At 33.8% G+C, this 23,497-nt stretch overlaps 1 protein-coding gene across 1 annotated transcript in view; it reads left to right on the top strand.

Annotated features, from left to right (window-relative positions):
• The first annotated feature begins 9,718 nt into the window (after nt 1-9,718).
• Nucleotides 9,719-23,497, top strand: part of LOC132748975 (cyclin-dependent kinase 14-like) — a 54,203-nt gene continuing 40,424 nt past the window's right edge. Inside the window, exons 1-3 of the mRNA XM_060738639.1 lie at nt 9,719-9,976; nt 13,391-13,431; nt 17,214-17,418. The gene's annotated coding sequence lies outside the window, so the exon portion shown is untranslated. The remainder of the gene's footprint in view (nt 9,977-13,390; nt 13,432-17,213; nt 17,419-23,497) is intronic.

Raw genomic sequence — 23,497 nt, 5'->3', positions numbered from 1 at the left:
GCTACTAGATACAAGATAAGTATAAACAGATGCAAACAGAAAACTAAAAAAGTAAATGCAACAAAACTTTAATAAAAATGTGGAGCATAAGGCAACATTATCAGAGGTCAAAGAAAACTAAAAAAGTAAATGCAACAAGACTTTAATAAAAATGTGGAGCATAAGGGTCAAAGAAAACTAAAAAAGTAAATGCAACAAGACTTTAATAAATATGTGGAGCATAAGGCAACATTATCAGAGGTCAAAGAAGTGGCAACAAGATTTGAATTAGGCTATGACAACAAGATTAGGGTAAGACAATGACTATTTAAATAATGCTGTACGTGGCAACAAGGTGAAGAAACCGGCTGTGGCAGCAACCTTTAGGGGGCGTGAGGGATGTTGCACTTATTCATTATCCCTCATGTACATGAGACTCAATCAAACCGAGTTTCCAATCTTATATAATTTTGTTGTGATTAATGCTTCCGAGGGATCACTTTGTTTCCAGATTTTTATACTTCACAACAGCAGGTGTCAAGTGCCGTGTGGCAGCTGTAATAAGTTGCCCTGTACTTCACTTCAGTGTTGTTATATTTTTCTGGTCCTTCGGGATCATTGATGCCAGCACTATTAAGTGTTGAGAATTGAGTACCGCTCAAGCCGGTGCTAGGGGGCTTGAGGGATGTTGCACTTATTCATTATCCCACATGTACAGACTCAATTAAACCGAGTCTGCAATTCTTATATAATTTTGTTGTGATTTATGCTTCCGAGGGATCACTTTGTTTCCAGATTTTTATATAAAGTACACAGGCCAAAAGATTGGAAAGCTGTTGCAACAAGATAAGTATAAATTATGATAAAGTGGTTATCATGCAACAAGATTGGTAAAAAAATTGGCAATACAATTTAAAGATAAAACATTAATTAGCATGCCAACTATAAAATGTATTTAGCATAAGATGCTGATTTTATGTTTAACCTAACACAAAATGGTATTTGTACTGATTTAAAACAGTGTTAAAATTCCCTGCCTGGCAAGACTGTGTAAAGAGAAAATGACTATCTTCTAAAGTATCTTAAATGGGATTTTAATTGGTTCATAATGTCTAACACATGTTTGTATCTTGTAAAGAATAGTTTTGTTGTTGAATAGCCTGGGTCAAATTGTATGTTTTTAGTTGTCCATGTGTTATCATGATTTACAAGATAAACTTTTTTTTGTTCAGTTACAATGTCAGCTCTTGTCTTATATATTTTACAGGCTTCTATAAAGTGTTTGTAAATTGTAAAGTTGGTCTGTGACAAGATATTTGTGTATGCTGTTCTATTTTCTGTTATATCATTTTATGTCTAGACTTCTTATTAATAAACTCATTTGAAAAATCTGTTGAAAAGTTTAAATTGGTTCATATAGGGTATATATTAATGTCAATACTGTTTAATTTTTTGTACGTAATATAAGAAAGAAAAAAATGTGTTTTGAGCTTAGGGTCTGGCAGTACTTGATATGATATAGGTTATTTATACTTGGGAACCATACGCCACTTTTCATGGAATGGCACAAGAGTGTCACATTGACGGTTCCACTATAGTAACCCACCAAGTAAATACGTAACCACAGTTCTGCGAATCTTTTTAAATTCAAATTCTTGGCATTTTAGTGTTTAAATGTTGAATTCTGCTTAAGCTGGTGCTAAGGTGCGTGGATGGTAACTCATACTTTCCTGAAGTGAGTACCATCCATGATGTCATTTAAAGCACTGATTGGGTACCCTAAATTAGGGATTCTGTTTTTCTCTATAATTTTATGATTACATTAGGTTGATGCTCCTTCAGGACTATTTTTTATTAAAGACCATTCTTAAGAATGTAATTTTGTCTTCAAGTGTTAGAAATGCCTTTAATACAGGCATCCAGGGTCAGGTAGGTGTGTTGGCATTCAGGGGGGGACAGGGGGAGAGATTATTGATGATATTGGGGGTCTGATACCCTAGGCTTTAAAGCTCAATGATGTGTTGTATAATTAATACTTAATAAAGATAAATATTATTGTTATTCATTGAGTGTCTTGTCTCGAGATTTCTATCAAGATGTTAGACAAGATGAACGTTTGACCAGATTAATAGTCTAGATAATATTTTTACCAGAAGTGTTGTCAAATTTCCAAATATTGGACCACCTCTTGATAATAAACAAAAACCTTTATCATACACTTACTTAGATTTATTCCATTCCCCTTTGATGTAAAGCATTGATTGTCAATAAAAGCAAATGCTACAGTCTCAAAGAGACTGTGTTATCTTTAAATTACATATTCTAATATGTTGGTCTTGGAATAAAATGTTGGTCTTGGATATGTAAATTTATACTCTGTCTTTCATATAGATGAAAGTTTTGATGCAAAAAAAGCTTTTTATATGTATACAAGATGATGATGCATATTTGTTCAAATTTAGAAAATAGCCTTGCACATTAGTTGGTTAAAACTAATTTATCATTTTATGAAGGTTTGCTGGAAATATATCAAGGACACAGTAAAATTATATTTGTTGGAAATGTCAAGGACACAGTTAATTAGCATTCATTGAAATGTTGACACAGTAAATTTTCAGTTGTTGGAAATGTCAAGTACACAGTTAATTTATATGTGTTGGAAATGTCAAGGACACAGTAAATTTTCAGTTGTTGGAAATGTCAAGGACACAGTAAATTTGTATTTGTTGGAAATGTCAAGGACACAGTAAATTTGTATTTGTTGGAAATGTCAAGGACACAGTAAATTTATATTTGTTGGAAATGTCAAGGACACAGTAAATTTGTATTTGTTGGAAATGTCAAGGTGCAGTAAATTTGTATTTGTTGGAAATGTCAAGGACACAGTAAATTTATATTTGTTGGAAATGTCAAGGACACAGTAAATTTGTATTTGTTGGAAATGTCAAGGGCACAGTATTTTTTTATTTGTTGGAAATGTCAAGGGCACAGTAAATTTGCATTTATTGGAAATGTCAAGGTGCAGTAAAATTATTTTTGTTGGAAATGTCAAGGACACAATTAATTTGCATTGATTGGAAATGTCAAGGACACAGTTAATATGTATTTGTTGGAAATATCAATGGCATAGTAAATTTGTATTTCAGAAAATTTAAAGTTATTGAAAATGTCATGAACATTTTGTATTATATTTGTTTATTGAATACATACAAAAATTAGTAAATTTTAATTTGTTCAACAGTTTGAAACATCAAGGACACTTGTCATTTATATGTCATAAAATTGATTGGAAATGTTGTGGACTTTTTGAATTGACTTAAAATATACTAATGAGGCAGTTAAATGTTCTTGGAAATGTGGCTACAGACTGAATGCTTGATTGTTTAATAAACACTAATGATGCAGTAAAACTGTTATTAGAAATGCTATGTTTCTGTAATTGATGTTACTAAAAATAGCTGCTTTGACAGGACAAATTTATAACTTTAAACTTAAAAAAAATAGAGAGATTAATTAAGCTATTGGAGTCATGCATACTTTTTCAGACTCATACTTAATAGACCTAATTGAAAGTCAAAGATTTACTTTTCATAAAAATATTTGCATGCACTTGCCTTGATATCAGATAAATAAAGTTTACACAGTCAAAAAACCTACTAATCTGTTGATGTTGCCCAATCTTTATTTGATTTGACAAAAATTCCAAATGTTCCTGATAGTGGTGTCTAGCCATCAATAACCGAGTCTCGCCTTCATTAAGTCAGTGTTGACTTCTTATTGTACCCTCGCCACCCAGTGGGAACCCCATACCTTTGTTTCCAAATGTTTTCATAATTTATTTCCATTTGAACATGCTACAGTGTTGAAAGACAGTTGATAACATTTGGCACTGGTTTAAGGTAGTTGGATATCCCTTGATAGAAAATTTTAACAGTCACCCACTCAAGGACTTAATATAGGAATAAGACAAAAATGTCATGCATGTTTGCCAACCTGTATAAAACAATTTTGGTGAGGTTTTATGTTAAAATGCACCAACACAGTGTAGGTCATATAGGGACTTTCCAGTTTCACTGACCGTCAGGAAGTCACCTCGGATGGCCCTCTTTGCATTATTTCAGACTCAAACTTTATTAAATAGAACCACTGTATAATGTAAATCCATAAGCTGAAACCTACATCGGTGAAAGGCAATTGGTTAAAAGTCAACGGCATTAACCACTCTGCCTGGGACGACCCTTCACTTCTTCAAAATATTGTGAGCAGGTATTGCATACTTACCTTTTTGTTGGTGAGCATTGACAGAACAACAGTTGGTTAACTTGTGTTGTGTTTAACTACATACCCATCTATTACCAAAAGTTGCTAAGAATATGGATAGAAATAGCTATAGCAAAGAAAAAAAAAGAATGAAGCAAAGACTTTTCTTCATATATACCCATCTTCAGCTTTCTGAATACAGTCGACATTGTATTAAGAGACCACTCAAGGGACTGCCAAAAAGCGGTCTCTTAATAAAGTGGTCTCTCAATAGAATTCTGGAAAATCGAGACTTTTTTATAGTCATAGATATAATAACATCTTTTTTATAAAAACAGAAACTATATGTATTACAGTTTTATAATTACGCTCATAATACTGTCAACAGGCCATTTTGACCATGAAACAAAGCATATTGTCTTATATTTTTAATATGTTCATACACATCTCCTGCTGAACATACTTTAGAATCATCAGCTACAGCTCCAGATATTTTTTTATGCAATGAGTTTTAAACTTCTTGATTTTTTCAAAAATTAGTTTTTCACACACTACCCGATTTCAAGTTCAATAAGATTTTTAGAGATCTAGGATTTTTTTTGTCTTTTTTTGTCGAAGGGTCATATTTAATGAGGTACTACATGTATTTTATTAAAGCATCAGATGAGTACCTACACCATCAGCAATGAAAGGCTCGGTTCTGTAATGTTTAATCCACTACGTTTCACGATTTTATTTCGACTACAATCGATGACATTTGCTATTTACTCAGACTCAATTCCATGCACGATTTCCTCATACAATTTATCCGGTCTTATTAGTTGTCTGTCTTTTTTTCGCTCGATCCGACGTCATTTTCGATAAGGGAAGTCACTCTGATTACATGACAAAACTATGCAAATGCGGTGCTGTGATACGTTATTGCTCTGACAAAAATATGTCACATAAATAATACGATCGGAAAATCCGATTTTGAAACGATTGCAATTGTTATTCATTTCGTTTTTAAACGACAATTATTTGTGACCATTGACCATGAAAAATATTTGTTTGTTTGCTTGTACACATCTAACCTACTCGCTAATTACACAGGTCAGAATGCCCGCAGGGACGATTGTTTGTCACGGCCGTTTAATAGATACTTTAACACTTAATTTTGTACATTTGGGCCGACATTCAGTGGCCGTTGGCCGCGATATAGAATAGTCGTTTAATGGAATTAAATTAAATAGTAAAAATCATCGGGAGGGATTTTATGCGGCCGCTTAATAAAAAAGTCGCTTAATAAAGGTGGACGCAAGTACGATGCCGACTGTATATATTTTAACTTGAAACATCACACATTATAGTCTTTGGGAACAAAATTGTAGGTCATAACTGACCAAGATCTGTAGTTCTTAAGCTGCAATTTGTATATTCATTCCAAACTCTTAATAATTAAGTGTTTGACTTAAGAAATAAGCGACAAAATTTGCCTGTCTATATGATTATAAAAAAGTGCATACATTTTTGAAAATTGGAGTGATTTCATTGGTCAGCAAATGATGTTGAACACTATAATGTCATCATAATTCATGCGTATCTCTTATAACTGTGCTGTGGGTATATATTATATTTACATACAGGGTGTCCGGTAACCTTAAAAAACTTGAAATTTTCAGGCATAACTGCACAAATATGTTTCTCTTCAAAATATTATAAGAGCTTATTTTCACATGAGGAAATCTCATTACAATTTAGAATACCATGCATAATGCTTAAAATAAGAGAATTTGTGAAATTTAGGATTTTGTCATTAGAAAAGTGAATAAAAACACTTTAAGGATTAACTGATGATACTTGAAGATTAAGACTTTGTAAGTACAACTTAAATCAAAATCTCATTGGAAGAGTTAAGTTTTTTATATTTATAACTAAATTTAGAGTTATCTGCTCCTGTTTTAAGGGCTATACAGCAGCTGTTGATGTATGTCAGGTTTTAAGTTGTTTCCCCTCTCTGTATATAAACTGCCAACCGGTTTCTTCAGTTGATCACAAGCCTGTGTTATTACTGGATATAATTGTCTGAGAGCTTTAAACACTGCAATAAAACAAGTATTTTTTTGTATAATGGAATCATTATGTTGTTGTGAGAAATTTTGCGGAGTAATACAGGCTAAGGTAATACATCCATTATAACTTGAGATTTTCAAAGATCACTGACAAATTAGGGAGCTAAATTCACTGACATAAGGGAGCTAAATTCACTGACGTTGGGGAGCTAAATTCACTGACGTAAAGGAGCTAAATTCACTGACATAAAGGAGCTAAATTCACTGACATAAGAGAGCTAAATTCACTGACATAAAGGAGCTAAATTCATTGACATAAGGGAGCTAAATTAACTGAAATAAGAAAGCTAAATTCACTGACGTAAGGGAGCTAAATTCACTGACATAAGGGAGCTAAATTCACTGACATAAGGGAGCTAAATTCACTGACATAAGGGAGCTAAATTCACTGACATAAGGGAGCTAAATTCACTGACATAAAGGAGCTAAATTCACTGACATAAGGGAGCTAAATTCACTGACATAAAGGAGCTAAATTCACTGAAGTAAAGGAGCTAAATTCACTGACATAAGGGAGCTAAATTCACTGACATAAGGGAGCTAAATTCACTGACATAAAGGAGCTAATTCACTGACATAAAGGAGCTAAATTCACTGAAGTAAGGGACATAAATTCACTGACGTAAAGGAGCTAAATTCACTGACGTAAGGGAGCTAAATTCACTGACGTAAAGGAGCTAAATTCACTGACATAAAGGAGCTAAATTCACTGACATAAAGGAGCTAAATTCACTGAAGTAAAGGAGCTATATTCACTGACATAAAGGAGCTAAATTCACTGACATAAAGGAGCTAAATTCACTGACATAAGGGAGCTAAATTCACTGACGTAAGGGAGCTAAATTCACTGACGTAAAGGAGCTAAATTCACTGACATAAAGGAGCTAAATTCACTGACATAAAGGAGCTAAATTCACTGACATAAAGGAGCTAAATTCACTGACATAAAGGAGCTAAATTCACTGACATAACGGAGCTAAATTCACTGACGTAAGGGAGCTAAATTCACTGACATAAGGGAGCTAAATTCACTGACATAAAGGAGCTAAATTCACTGACATAAGGGAGCTAAATTCACTGACATAAAGGAGCTAAATTCACTGACATAAAGGAGCTAAATTCACTGACATAAAGGAGCTAAATTCACTGACATAAGGGAGCTAAATTCACTGACATAAGGGAGCTAAATTCACTGACGTAAGGGAGCTAAATTCACTGACGTTGGGGAGCTAAATTCACTGACGTAAAGGAGCTAAATTCATGACATAAGGGAGCTAAATTCACTGACGTAAAGGAGCTAAATTCACTGACATAAAGGAGCTAAATTCACTGCCATAAAGGAGCTAAATTCACTGACATAAAGGAGCTAAATTCACTGACGTAAAGGAGTTAAATTCACTGACATAAAGGAGCTAAATTCACTGAAGTAAGGGACATAAATTCACTGACATAAAGGAGCTAAATTCACTGACGTAAGGGAGCTAAATTCACTGACGTAAAGGAGCTAAATTCACTGACATAAAGGAGCTAAATTCACTGACATAAGGGAGCTAAATTCACTGACATAAAGGAGCTAAATTCACTGACATAAAGGAACTAAATTCACTGACCTAAGGGAGCTAAATTCACTGACATAAGGAGCTAAATTCACTGACATAAGGGAGCTAAATTCACTGACGTAAAGGAGCTAAATTCACTGACATAAGGGAGCAAAATTCACTGACATAAAGGAGCTAAATTCACTGACATAAGGGAGCTAAATTCACTGACATATTGAAGGAGCTAAATTCACTGACGTGAGGGCGCTAAATTCACTGACATAAGGGAGCTAAATTCACCAACATAAAGGAGCTAAATTCACTGACGTAAGGGAGCTAAATTCACTGACATAAGGGAGCTAAATTCACTGACATAAGGGAGCTAAATTCACTGACATAAAGGAGCTAAATTCACTGACATAAAGGAGCTAAATTCACTGAAGTAAGGGACATAAATTCACTGACGTAAAGGAGCTAAATTCACTGACAGAAAGGAGCTAAATCCACTGACGTAAAGGAGCTAAATTAACTGAAATAAGAAAGCTAAATTCACTGACGTAAGGGAGCTAAATTCACTGACATAAGGGACATAAATTCACTGACATAAGGGAACTAAATTCATTGATGTAAAGGAGCTAAATTCACTGACGTAAAGGAGCTAAATTCACTGACATATGGGAGCTAAATTTACAGACGTAATGGACCTAAATTCACCGACATAAGGGAGTTAAATTCACTGATGTAAGGGAGCTAAATTCACTGACATAAGGAACATAAATTTAGTGTTTTAAGGGACATAATGAACTGACGTTAGGGACATAAATTCACTGAAGTAAAGGAGCTAAATTCACCGACGTAAGGGAGCTAAATTCACTGACGGAAGGGACATAAATTCACTAACATAAGGGAGCTTAATTCACTGACATAATGGACATAAATTCATTGACGTAAGGGGAACAAATTTTTCTACCATCACTGACGTTGGAGAGCTAATTTGACTGACAAATCTCTGTTGTAAGGGAGCTTAATTGACTGACAAATCACTGACATAAAGGAGCTAAATTCACTGACAAATCACTGATGTCAGGGAGCTTAATTCACTGACGAAGAAGTTTAGATCATTGACAATAATTTAAGAACACTGACAAGGTTGTTTAAATCACTGACAATGTAGCTTAGATCACTGACAAGGTAGCTTAGATCACTGACAAGGTAGTAGATCACTGACAAGGTAGCTTAGATCACTGACAAGGTAGCTTAGATCACTGACAAGGAAGCAAAGACCATTGACATGGTAGCTTAGATCACTGACAAGGTAGCTTAGATCACTGACAAGGTAGCTTAGATCACTGACAATTAAGCTTAGATCACTGACAAAGACACATAGATCACTGACAAGGAAGCTTAGATCACTGACGAGGTAGCTTAGATCACTGAAGAGGTAGCTTAGATCACTGACAAGGTAGCTTAGATCACTGACAAGGTAGCTTAGATCACTGACAAGATAGCATACTAATCACTGACAAGGAAGCATACTGATCACTGACAAGGTAGCATACTGATCACTGACAAGGTAGCTTAGATCACTGACAAGGTAGCTTAGATCACTGACAAGGTAGCATACTGATCACTGACAAGGTAGCTTAGATCACTGACAAGGTAGCTTAAATCACTGACATGGTAGCTAAGCAGGGAAAGGGCAAGTGACCTTGATCAGTTGTCCACATTATAAGCCCCCCTATGATTTGAAGTATGACACTGCATGCTTGATGACTGGAGCACCTTAAACTTGATGGTTAACAATTTCATTTAATAGGAATGGCAAATTCTCTTGAAATGTTTTTTCCGGAAAAAGTAATTATTTGAGATAAAAGAGGGGTTATTAAACGTAACTTGTGTTTTCATATGGATTAATTGTGTTTGAGAAAGGCAGAGATTATTAATTTGTACGATTTAATCAAGCATATTAATTACGTTTTGAAAATTTGTTCCCAGTTACGATGTAATGATTCTCGGATGTTATTATGATATTTGTAACATTGTATTGTTGGCATTGAAGGTAGAAATTTCAATCAATACATAGAAAAGGTAATGTGAAGGGATATGAAGTAACAAATTCATTTAAATTAAAATACATGTACATGTAATATAGAAATTAAAATAGATACCAGTAAAAAAAATTGTACGGTACTTAAAAATGTACTAGAATTTTTAATATTAAAAATATCTCATATTTTTGCTTTAACTGTATGCATGGTAACTGAATGTGAAATGCTTTGTGATATTTTTATCCAAACATTTATCATAAAATTTCATGTATAATTGGGTGTCTGTAGCCAGGAGATCTACTCGGGGGTTTGTGTCACTTACGATGGTATTTGCCTCTCTGACCTACAGTCTCAGTCCCTTTAATTTAATTATTAAGTTCTTTGAAACCATGATATATGAGCCGTGTCATGACAAAACCAACATAGTGCGCTTGCGACCAGCATGGATCCAGACCAGCCTGCGCAATTGCGCGCAGTCTGATCAGGATCCATGCTGTTCGCTATCAGTTTCTCCACTTGTTATAGGGTTTGTAAGCGAACAGCATGGATCCTGATCAGACTGCGCGGATGCGCAGGCGTTTGGATCCATGCTGGTAGCAAACGCACTATGTTGGTTTTGTCATGACGCGGCTCATATGTTATGAAGCTTGTAGAAGGCACTTCCCCTTAAATTGTGCTTGCTTGTTTCTCATAATATAATGGCATTCTGAGAGAGACGGACCCCAAGTATTTCACATTGTCTCCTGGGAAAGCCTGAAAGGCACTGTGTGTCATGAATGTTGGAAATGTGTATTTAAAACTCTAAGAATCATGCAAATGTCACAGAATAGTTGTGTGCCTTATGGACTTAAAAACTGCTGAGTATTTTGACAAAAATTTATTAAAGCCATAAGAGTTATGGCCCCTCATTAAATTCAAATAAACATTTTTAGACCTTAGACTGTGTTGTATGCTATACACTACAAAAGTATAACACTTTGATAAGGGTCATGTTATTTAATAAGAATGTCTGTCATCATATGACTTTATGCTGTCTTGCTAAATTGTATCACAAATTTATTGGAGACTTGCAGAGTTATGCCCCTTATTTAAAAATATTTAGCATATTTTGAATCTGTCATTTGTAACTTTAAAGTAAAACTGCTATATTTATAGGCACCTCAAATTGTGTATGTGCTCTGTAAAACCAAACAAAACCTTGTAATTCTGACAAAACAGTGGAATGTTTGATATGCTATGGAAGCATTTCAAGTTTTGAACTATTATTTTAAGCATATTATTAAGTATAAACGCACAAAAAAGATCATTGATATCTGTATAACAATTTGTGTTAGGATTAAATGTAGTACATGCAGTTTCTCTGAGTTGCAACCATTGCAATATTGATGAGATATCACTGGTAATAAGTTGATTAGAAATTCAAAATTCATAGGATTTAACGCCAATTTAACAAGCATAGCAGCTGAATATTCCAGACTGACCCACTTCATTATTTATTGGTTTTGCGTTTTTGAGTTTTAACTGAAATTATTGCTTAAAATGAAAATATTATTTGAAATTATCTAATATTAATAATCTACTCGGGTGCCCATTTGTGTCTGAAATAAGACAGGGAAGGGCGTCAACATGATAAGTTGTCATATGACCTATACTGGTGTGACATAAACCCCCCCCCCACCCCCCAAAAAAAAAATTAAATAAAAAACAGGAACAACTGGAATGCTAATTTTCAACACAACAAAACCTTGATATTCTGATGTTTTATCAAGATAATTGCTCTGGAACCCAAAATAATGATCCTTTGCCACCAGTGAGTACAGAGCCAGGAGCCAGATCCGCACATTAACTTTTGGCTGGCAAACTTAAATTTTACCTCTTGATAGCCCAAATTAAGATCACCAGTAAATTGTGTTAACATAGAAGGGTGGAAGAAAATTTGGCCATTTTTGTAGCTTATAGATTTTTTTATATCAAATTTTGAACTACATGCATATATGAATATATAATGATTGAGATTTTTTAACATAAATGTAATATGATGTAGGTTACGAGTCAGATGATATTGTTACTGTTTAGAGGTCATCATAATTAATTATGTAGAAGTAATTTGTCTGACATTTTGCAGAAATCAAGTACGCTCAGTTTTGTCTGAAATGCCATATTAGCTGGTTAGAGTTGCCTGCCTTGGTTATTCTTTCACCGTTTTGTAATGAATATTGAATAATTTATGCCAAGTGCTGGAATTTTATTACTTTACATGTATACGGAATGGAGATTTAGTTATCATAATTAATATGTTTGTGAACCATTATTATCTGATGTCTTTTAAAAGTAAATGAATTTATATACAGTTCTACTATATATGGATTTTTCCAACTCTTTGGGGCTTTGCTTAATTGCCTTAAGTGACTACAGATCATGTGTGTCTGACATTTGGAATATGTCAGTCTTGACCCTTAATTGCTATATGAACTCTTATCCCTTGTGATTGAGCCTGCCTGCCTTTAAGGGTTGAGGCATCAGAATTGCAGCCACTGTTGTTATCCCTGTGTGATTATAAGAGGCGACTAGATGAGTCTGAATGACTGGTGTATTATGCATCTTTTAGCTCTAGCAGATGAGCTCGTTTTCACTGCTAGTGTTGCTTAAAGTTTGCAACACCTGAGGTAAACCAAAATCATCTTTCATGTTTCAGCGCCTTATGACCTTATTATAAATTGTGCTGGTGGGCCATAAAACTAAAGAAACAAGCTATGACTTATAATTCTATATTACTTTGGTCAGTTTACATTCTTTCATTAATTTTGAGGAAGCTGTGAGCTAGCTGGCACAACCCTCTAAGGTGGAATTATGTTAAATTATGACACCTTTAGTCTGAAATAATGCACTGTAGAGACCAGAGGATCACTTCTTCCACTTGTAGATCTTATAGTCTTCATGATTATAATGATCTGTTCATATCCAGCTAGCTTATGCAGGTGGCTTTAACTAAGGTGGCCGTTTGTGCCTGAAATATGATGCATATGAGGTCTTCATCCACCAGTAAAGCTTCAAAAACACCATATGACTTATACTGTGATGGTACAATGTAAACCCAATCAAAATATCAAACTTTGAAGTAATGAAATAAAAGAAAATCTATCCCCTTATTTCAAGGTCTTCTAACCAAAAAGAAAAATGTCTAAAACTTCGTCCAAATGATGAAAATTAATTATTAGACAGACTGGTTCTTTGATTAATCATTAATTATTGTCTGGTTATGGAGTAAGATTTGGTCATTAAATGGCTATAAATGAATGTCTTGTATTTATGTACACGCTACATTGTGTGCTGTTAAGGTATAACTAATTGAACATATATTTGTTCATAGTGATATGCACTGGTTGGTTGCCATAAAATAGATTAATGCCATTGAAATTTATTCTAAATTGTTGTGTTTTTTGTCTATTTCCAGCCATATCAAAAGAAGACACAATACATGAAAGTGACCAAGAGGTAAGTAATGAAATTAATAAAACAAAACACAAGCTAAATTTAAAGTGTATAAATTTTATATACTATATATTTGCTGCAAAAATTGTTCAATTTTAAAAAATGAACCATTCAAAATGCTTGTATGAAAGAAATAAGGTGGTATATTGCCTTAAAAGAGAACTATACATGCAGGAAATCATTGTTGAACGGTAACATTTCATTCTGCAATGTTTAATTCTGTTTATATACAATATTCATGTGTTTTAAATAAACAGAGACATTTCATGTTACAATTAAGTCTTTTGAGAATCGACCATAGAATTATGGAAACAATATTATTTTACTGTTTACAATTTTTAGCTCGACTATTCGAAGAATATGAGAGCTATTGTAGTCGCCCCGGCGTCGGCGTCCGCGTCAGCGTCCGCGTCGGCGTCTGCGTTGGTTAAAGTTTTTTGTAAAGTCAAATATCTCATTTATTACTTGAGATATTCAATTGAAACTTACAATACTTATTTATAGTAACAAGGTACATCAGATTGACAAGTTGGATAACTCTGCCTACAATATTGACAGAATTATGCCCCTTTTTAACTTAGAAATTTTTGGTTAAAGTTTTTTGTAAAGTCAAATATCTCAATTATTGCTTGAGATATTCAATTGAAACTTACAATACTTATTTATAGTAACAATGTACATCAGATTGACAAGTTGGATAACTCTGCCTACAATATTGACAGAATTATGCCCCTTTTTAACTTAGAAATTTTGGTTAAAGTTTTTTGTAAAGTCAAATATCTCAATTATTGCTTGAGATATTCAATTGAAACTTACAATACTTATTTACAGTAACAAGGTACATCAGATTGACAAGTTGGATAACTCTGCCTACAATATTGACAGAATTATGCCTCTTTGGAACTTAGAAATTTTGGTTAAAGTTTTTTTTGTAAAGTCAAATATCTCAATTATTGCTTGAGATATTCAATTGAAATTTAAAATGCTTTTTGATAGTAACAATGTACATCAGTTTGCAAAATTGCATAACTTTGCCTGCAATATTTGCAGAATTATTTTGCCCCTTTGAAACTTAGAAATTGTGGTTAAAGGTTAAAGGTATTCAAAGATATTTACTTGAAACTTTACACATGCACTTAGGGTCATAATTGGAGGGTCATAATTGTATGTCACTGACCAAGTTCCATAACTCTATCTTGCATTAAGGCTGATTCATATCCCCTTTTCTACTTAGTCTCTTGGTTAATGTTTACATACACGTTTTACATATCTCAATAACTATTAAAGATATTTATTTAAAACTTCACATATGCATTTAGGGTCATAATTGTAGGTCACTGACAAAGCTCCATAATTCTATCTTGCATTTAGGCTGATTTTTCTCCCCTTTTTCAACTTAGAAATTCATGGTAAAGTTTTGCTTGTAAGCTGTTATCTCAATAACTACTGAAGGGTTTGTGCCTTTTTTGGGACAATTTAATGCATTCATAATAATAAAGCAGTAATTTACTTGATAAAACATATTAATAACAAGCGTAAATTGTACCTTTTCTGTCAAATTTATGTATTCATAGGTAATTAGTATTATTATACTCAATAAAACACCCTTGTGACATTACCTTCCGAAAATTTAAGCCAATACTGTATAATTAAACTCTCTCTAAGGCCTATAACATGAATTTATAAAAAAAATTTAGCCCTTTTGTGAACTTAAAAAATTTAACATTATCAAAGCTCTTTTACTATCAAGCACTTAGAATAGTCGAGCGTGCTGTCCTACCGACAGCTCTTGTTATAAGAATATTTAATTAGATATTAAGTGAGTGAGATTGGAGCACAACACTAAATACCGTATTCAGGTATATACTGCACAAGGTGCTTGAATGATTAAATGCTAAAATCTTGCCTTTTTACTCAACAAAATGAACTTTAAAATGTCGATATTATTCGTCTTTAATCACAGCAATTTATATATGATAATGAATGAAAATGTAATAATTGGCAAAAAAAACAAAACGGTATGTTGTCTATTTTGTGATCATGATTTCTGCAAGCATCTAGAGGTTACTGCTCCATGCAGTCCAGGTGTAATGAGTTTAAAATCGAGTAGTAAAAGAGTAAAAAGTAGTTAAAGTGTAGGAAAATCTAAACAGTATAAGTAACAGTATTCTTGGTTATTCACTGGCTATTTTATATAGTAGCTGGTTTAATATGTTCATGCCACATTACAAATTATGTTGAAAGGAATTGTTTGTGGATTATCTACATCAATATACCAGTAATCACAGTTGTCCAGATGTATCTGCCAAAAAAATCTTAATATGAATCACACTACTTGACTCTAAAAATATTGTTTACCAAATTCCAACTAGCAGGCCTGTTTGTTAATATCAGCACCCCAGCGCTACCTTAAGAGCTATGGAATGTGAAAAATTAATTGTTAATGATTATAGGATGGAAGAGGAAATTATAATTGCCGCTGAAACAGCCATTATTGAAATTTTAAGTAAAGAGGCTACTGGAATAATAATTTACACAAATTGTTTCGCAGTTTTTAAAGCAGCCTTCAGCTTTTATTTTCTGTGTTAGAAAAAAAATTCTGTGTTGTTTCTAACTAAGTATTTCAGTTAATTTTATTTGGAAAAGTGTATCGTATCACTGCTATTAAGCTTCATTAAAACAAAGTCGAGAGAGCTATAATATAATGTGTCAGTAAAGTTTGTATCTAAAAATAGAAAATCAGGAAACAAATTGTTTGCTTTAGTAATTTAGATATAGAATGTGGACTGGTAGATTGGAGATATTGAAGAGTTTTCTGATTGTTTATGTATTTCATTATCGCCAAATTTCAGTTTTTCACCTTAATCTTTTTGATTCGAAAATTATTATTATGAAACGATTTATCTTAAAATAACATTATTCAACCTTTAGAAAAGCTGGAGGCTGCTTTAAAGTAGAAAGACAGGAGTCCTGTTGGTAGCCTTATAATAATTTGAGCCGCATCACAACAAAACCAACATAATGGGTTTGCGACCAGCATGGATCCAGAACAGCCTGCACATCCGCGCAGTCTGATCAGGATCCATGCTGTTCGCTAACAAACTCTCTTACAAATAGAGAAACTAATAGCAAACAGCATGGATCCTGATCAGACTGCGCGGATGCAAACGCATTACGTTGGTTTTGTCGTGACGCGGCTCAATTTTGTAGGTTTTTGAGAAAGCCTGTTGGTAGCTAATGATAATTACTACAAGGATATAAAGATGTTGCATGTAGTCTGTATTATAATAGAGCTTTCTTATAGACTGTGTAAAATTGCTACAACTATCATAACCTTTTAAGCACTAACCTAGGCATAATTTAATATATAAATGGTCATGAAGGACTGTGTAACAACTTTTAGAGGGTTAATGTACTGTTGTTTTTTATTTTGTCCATTAACATCATTCTGCAGGAAGCCATTTAAAGCTTGAGCCAGAGGGCAGGGCAATTCTAATAATTAGCCTGAAAGCTTTCACAGATGTTTATGCATAAAAAAAAGGTGCATTTATTACCTTATTTTTGTCTGTTTGATAATTTCAGGTTTCATAAACCCCTTCGTGTTGTTCCCACATTTTGTCATTGATACTGCCACACACCTCCCCAAATGTAGCACTACTTTTATTGTGTCTTTTATATTCAGAATTAAACATACATAATGGAACTAAATATTTAAAAAAATTGATCTTCATCTTATTCAAATAAAGGCAAGGTTTATAAACTTTTCTTTTTCCATTTTTCTCAAGAGTACAGATGAGCTTCTAACGAATGGCGAGTCAACGAAGACGGGATCTCTATCTCCGCCTGACCTTGCCCTACAAAGATGTTCACATAACGGTGACGATATTACCACAAATCACTCTTATAACAAACATATAGGTGGCTACCATACGCTAGGAAGACAGGGTACATATAGTGGAATTCCAGAGACTTTCTTGTCAAGTTTCAAAGGTTTGTACATTTTTATTTTTTTTAAAGCAGCACGCCTCCAGATTTTCATGAAAATTTTGAAAATGTTTTGAAAAGTAAAAAAATTGTAATGTGAACAAAGAAAATTAAATGTTAAAATTGCAAACAGTTTAATTTTCTTGAAATATTTTGATTCATCTTTGGGCATGCAGCTTTAATTACCATTAAGTCAGAGAAAAATATGCTGAATTTTTGTAATGCAATTTTTCAAGCTGTGACTTTAGAATAATCCATTTGAAGTATAAGGGATTTCAATATCAAAATACAAAAAGTGAGCTTCAGTCAATATAGATCCGGGACAGACAGCATGGACATGCTTGCTGGCCAGTGGCTCTATTTTGGCGTCAAAGGCTTTCAAACGTCGTAGCCTTTCAAAAGGGACACTTAAATGTCACTAGACACAACTAAATTGAAAATGTTAAGGACTTTGTGCGATAGAGCCTCTTATTTCTAGATGTCTCAAATTTACATCAGGAAGGAAGACTCCCATCCAGAAGTTCTCGCTGATTACCAAATGATCATTTTAGAAAAATATGGACTTAAAATAGTTACAACATGTTTCTATGAAAGTAAGCAAAGACAGAGGACGTATAATATTTGCATAAGAATATAATAACTTAACACAGGCTGTCAACCAATTCCTATATTCCTATAAAACTCCTATATTTTGGGTCGGAATCCTATATTTTAAAAAACCTCCTATTTTTCCTATATTCTCCTATATTTTGATTATTTTTCCTATATTTTTTGTGTGGCCTTGCGGCGGCGTCTGTGTCGTTGTCGGCGTCGTCGTCGGCGTCCCCTAAAGCTTGTCCGGAGCATAACTCAGTCACTATAACGTCTGATTGACTTCAAACTTGGTATGCATGCTTCTTTCAGTAACCCGAAGTGCAGTGCACAAGGACCGGTACTCTGTAGTTCTTATTTTTTGAGTTATTGCCCTTTGTTAGCTCGACTATTCGATAAGAATAAGTAGAGCTATTGTAGTCACCCGAGCGTCGGCGTCGGCGTTGGTGTCCGCGTCGGCGTAACCACTTATGTTAAAGTTTTTGTAATAGTTCAAATATTTTCAAAGTCCATTGACATATGGCTTTGAAACTTTGCACACTTGTTCACCATCATGACCCCAACCTGTAAACAGGAGGAGGTAACTGTATCAAGCATTTTGACAGAATTATGCCCCTTTTTCGACTTAGAATTTACGTTAAAGTTTTTGTAATAGTTCAAATATTTTCAAAGTCCATTGACATATGGCTTTGAAACTTTGCACACTTGTTCACCATCATGACCCCAATCTGTAAACAGGAGGAGGTAACTGTATCAAGCATTTTGACAGAATTATGCCCCTTTTTCGACTTAGAATTTACGTTAAAGTTTTTGTAATAGTTCAAATATTTTCAAAGTCCATTGACATATGGCTTTGAAACTTTGCACACTTGTTCACCATCATTACCCCAACCTGTAAACAGCAGGAGGTAATTGTATCAAGCATTTTTTTTTACTATCAAGCACTAAGAATAGTCGAGCGTTGCTGTCCTACCAACAGCTCTTGTTAATTTTCATACTTTAATTTTGTCCGGGCCATTTCTCTTCAACTTAAAAAGCTATGGACTTGAAACTTCATAGGATGATAGATCTCATTAAGAAGAAGTGCAGTGCACAAGAACCAGTACTCTGCACTTCCTAATTTTTGAGTTATTGCCCTTTGTTAATTTTCATACTTTATTTTTGTCCGGGCCATTTCTCCTAATGTATAAAAGCCATGGACTTGAAACTTCATAGGATGATTGGTCTCATTAAGAAGAAGTGCAGTGCACAAGAACTGGTACTGTGCATTTCTTATTAGCTCGACTATTCGATAAGAATAAGTAGAGCTATTGCAGTCACCCGAGCGTCGGCGTCAGCGTCGGCGTAACCACTTATGTTAAAGTTTTTGTAATAGTTCAAATATTTTCAAAGTCCATTGACATATGGCTTTGAAACTTTGCACACTTGTTCACCATCATGACCCCAACCTGTAGACAGGAGGAGGTAACTCTATCAAGCATTTTGACAGAATTATGCCCCTTTTTCGACTTAGAATTTACGTTAAAGTTTTTGTAATAGTTCAAATATTTTCAAAGTCCATTGACATATGGCTTTGAAACTTTGCACACTTGTTCAACATCATGACCCCAACCTGTAAACAGGAGGAGGTAACTCTATCAAGCATTTTGACAGAATTATGCCCCTTTTTCAACTTAGAATTTACGTTAAAGTTTTTGTAATAGTTCAAATATTTTCAAAGTCCATTGACATATGGCTTTGAAACTTTGCACACTTGTTCATCATCATGACCCCAACCTGTAGACAGGAGGAGGTAACTCTATCAAGCATTTTGACAGAATTATGCCCCTTTTTCGACTTAGAATTTACGTTAAAGTTTTTGTAATAGTTCAAATATTTTCAAAGTCCATTGACATATGGCTTTGAAACTTTGCACACTTGTTCAACATCATGACCCCAACCTGTAAACAGGAGGAGGTAACTCTATCAAGCATTTTGACAGAATTATGCCCCTTTTTCAACTTAGAATTTACGTTAAAGTTTTTGTAATAGTTCAAATATTTTCAAAGTCCATTGACATATGGCTTTGAAACTTTGCACACTTGTTCACCATCATGACCCCAACCTGTAAACAGGAGGAGGTAACTGTATCAGGCATTTTTTTTACTATCAAGCACTAAGAATAGTCGAGCGTTGCTGTCCTACCGACAGCTCTTGTTTTTTAATTATTGCCCTTTGTTTATTTTCATACTTTAATTTTGTCCGGGCCATTTCTCCTCAAGTATAAAAGCTATGGACTTGAAACTTCATAGGATGATAGATCTTATTAAGAAGAAGTGCAGTGCACAAGAATCGGTACTCTGCATTTCTAATTTTTTGAGTTATGGCCCTTTGTTAATTTTCATACTTATTTTTTGTCCAGGCCATTTCTCCTCAAGTATAAAAGCTATGGACTTGAAATTTCATAGGATGATAGATCTCATTAAGAAGAAGTGCAGTGCACAAGAATCGGTACTCTGCATTTCTAAATTTTTGAGTTATTGCCCTTTGTTGATTTTCTTACTTTATTTTTGTCCTGGTTATTTCTCCTCAAGTATGAAAGCTATGGACTTGAAACATCATAGAATGATAGATCTTATTGATAAGAAGTGCATTGTACAGAAACTGCCGCTCTGCACTTATTATTTTTTTAGTTATTGCCCTTTGTTATTTTTCATATTTCATTTTTGTCCTGGCCATTTCTCCTAAACTACATTGTTCACAAGGCAACACATCCGACTCGCAGAGTTCTAGTTTTAAAAATATATTGCCAAGGAATTCAAAGAGATTTAAATTTTGGTACTGCTTTTGGCATTTTGTATTTTACAGGTAAGAGAATGTGTATGCCTGCATCAGCATCACATTACTATGCTCAAGGCTGCTGTGCTCCACATAGCCATTTGCATGGTCACCATGAAAAGCAGTGCATCAGTATGTCAACTTTATTTCAGGTGACCATTCAGATGATGGTCATGCATTGCTGTAACTTTCTGCCGGGATGCTGATGCTGTGGTTCACTTATGCAGGCTGTCCGCTGCGTCCCTAAAATTCCTAAAAAAATCCTAATTTTTTTCAGTTGGCTAAAATTCCTAAAAAAGTGAAAAATTCAAAGGGAATTCCTAAAGATGCCCTATCTTTTCACTGATATTCCTAATTTTTTTTATCTTTTGTTATAAACATACTTATAACTTGTAACCCTGTCAAAATAATCATGGACATAACTAAGTCAACCATGTTTTGAACATGGTCAAAAATGATTTGGCCATGATATACCAACTCAAAATTGATGACATTGAAATGGTTTCGTTTTAACTAAAAGTTACTTTGACTATGTCAGTAACATTGCTATTTCATAATCAAAGCAGTTGTTGATAATCATATTGACAGCAAAAATACTACCATATCATGGTCCTGAAACTCAAATCATAACCATAAGAGTCCACTTATTCTGGAATATTTTGACACTGTTTTGCCAACTCCAGATATCTTGAATTTTATGTTTGTTCATTTTATCCAAATTTCTGAAGTGGTCCATTTATATCATATCATATTTAAAAATGATCATTATGAAGCTGTTGTAACACAATCTTAATTAAAAACATGTATAAATAGTTGTCAAAAATTAATGTACAATTTGTTTACTCACAACTCTTTTATTTAAATCTGCATAATTTCAAAACAACATTGTAAAGTACTGAATGGGTTAACGTAGACTTTGAAAAATTATTCTTTCCCACATACTTATTTATCCTTTTCGATGTCTTTGTAGGAGAGTTTGCTTATTTTGCCACAAAGTTATCAATTTCATTCAATTCTTGTTCTTTCATTCATCTGGTACAATTTAGGAAAAGGCAGACTCATGTAATTAATCACACTCAAAAATAATTTGGCAGTTCAGTAATATAAAGCTGACATTTCCAATTTCCATGTACAAATATTTTGCAATTATATGATCTAGATAAACTGCAATTGAATGGTCTGTGTGATGAACTTTTTTGATGTGCAATTCTTTGTGTTGATTATAGATGCTTCCCATTTATTCAAATGACTGTACTAATAATTAAGGCAAATGCCTTTTTACTTCCTACTTGTACAAAAAATTTCATTTGTCCATATTCAAAAGCTGCATTGTGCAAGAATTTCACTGTATAAGAATTCCTTTTAGACACTTGTGGTTATAACATTCCCAAAACATAGGTAGTCCACAGTCATGTTCTTTTTGACATGTTCAGCCAGTTTAAAAAATATGGTTTGAACATGATTTGACTATGACCATTTCCGCAGGGGAGGCAGTTGACCAGTGAGTCCACACTGGTAGCATTTTTGCTCCAACTAAACTAGAGCATTATTTGTGAGTTACTTTTGTGTCAAATATGCAAAGATTAGCCCTCATCATGGTCCTTTGGGACCTTAGTTTATTTAGTTATAAAATTGCAAATTTTAGCCCTAAAATTTCTATTATGTACCCTAACATTCCTAATTTTAGCCCTAAAATTTCTGAAATATTACCCTAAAATTCGCCCTAATTTTATGTCAGAAGGTGCTGGACAGCCTGCGAATGGTGTCCTTCACTTATACGGTAGACGTTTTATTGTAGAAACAGCATGTGTAAAAGTAAGAATAATTTACATTTATATAAGCATTGGTAAGTTAAACAATTTAAGTTGAAAACTCCTATTTTTTGCCTCAAAATTGTCCAAAAACTCCTATATTTCCTGCTAAAATATTCCTATATTCCTCCTTTATTTTGGATAAGACCTGGTTGACAGCCTGCTTAACAATAAAGTGACTTAATGATTAAGTCTACGTTTAAGCAATCTAATGAAATTAACTCAACAAATCCCAGCATTTTCTTACTACTTGCTTTGGTAAAAATAGCATTATTGATGATTGGTCGCAAAAAAAACAACTTTTAAACTTAAATTTAGAATACCACGGTTGTTCTTTAACAGGGTATGACTTAAAACTTATTTTGATTAAAGGACAGTATGTAAAACTATATACATGTATCTTAAATCATATTGACGAGCCAAGTAAAGATTCCATCCATGTTACATCCTGTCTATCAGATATTTCATTCTGTGCTAAATTTTTCTATATATGTCATACAATTACCATTTGAAGGATGGGTGATTAAGAAGTCATTAGCTTCTGACAATAGGGTGAGAGTATGATTAATAAGGAAAAGAAATGTGATTAATTTTATATTGGTCAGTTTATGCAAGTACTGGCTTCCTGACATCGTTGGTATGGCAATTAGTATTGTTGCTCTTAGTTGTATTTAGACCACTTTGGGTTTATATAGGATTCTTTGAGTTAGAAAAAAGAGTTTTTGATTAAAATGTTTTTAAAATTATGTTTAACCAGCCCACGTATGAGCTCAATGGGTTAGCCCGGGAGACTTGTAATTTCCACATTGTGGGTTTGACTCCTGGGCTGGCAAACTAAAATTACCAATCAGTCTTTTAGATGAGAC

This window comes from Ruditapes philippinarum, unplaced genomic scaffold, assembly GCF_026571515.1.
Source record: "Ruditapes philippinarum isolate M1 unplaced genomic scaffold, ASM2657151v2 ctg3281_1_1_1_1, whole genome shotgun sequence".
Classification (NCBI taxonomy): Eukaryota; Metazoa; Mollusca; class Bivalvia; order Venerida; family Veneridae; genus Ruditapes; species Ruditapes philippinarum.
The sequence above is the reverse complement of the archived record's forward strand: the minus strand, read 5'-3'. Positions and strand labels throughout refer to the sequence as shown.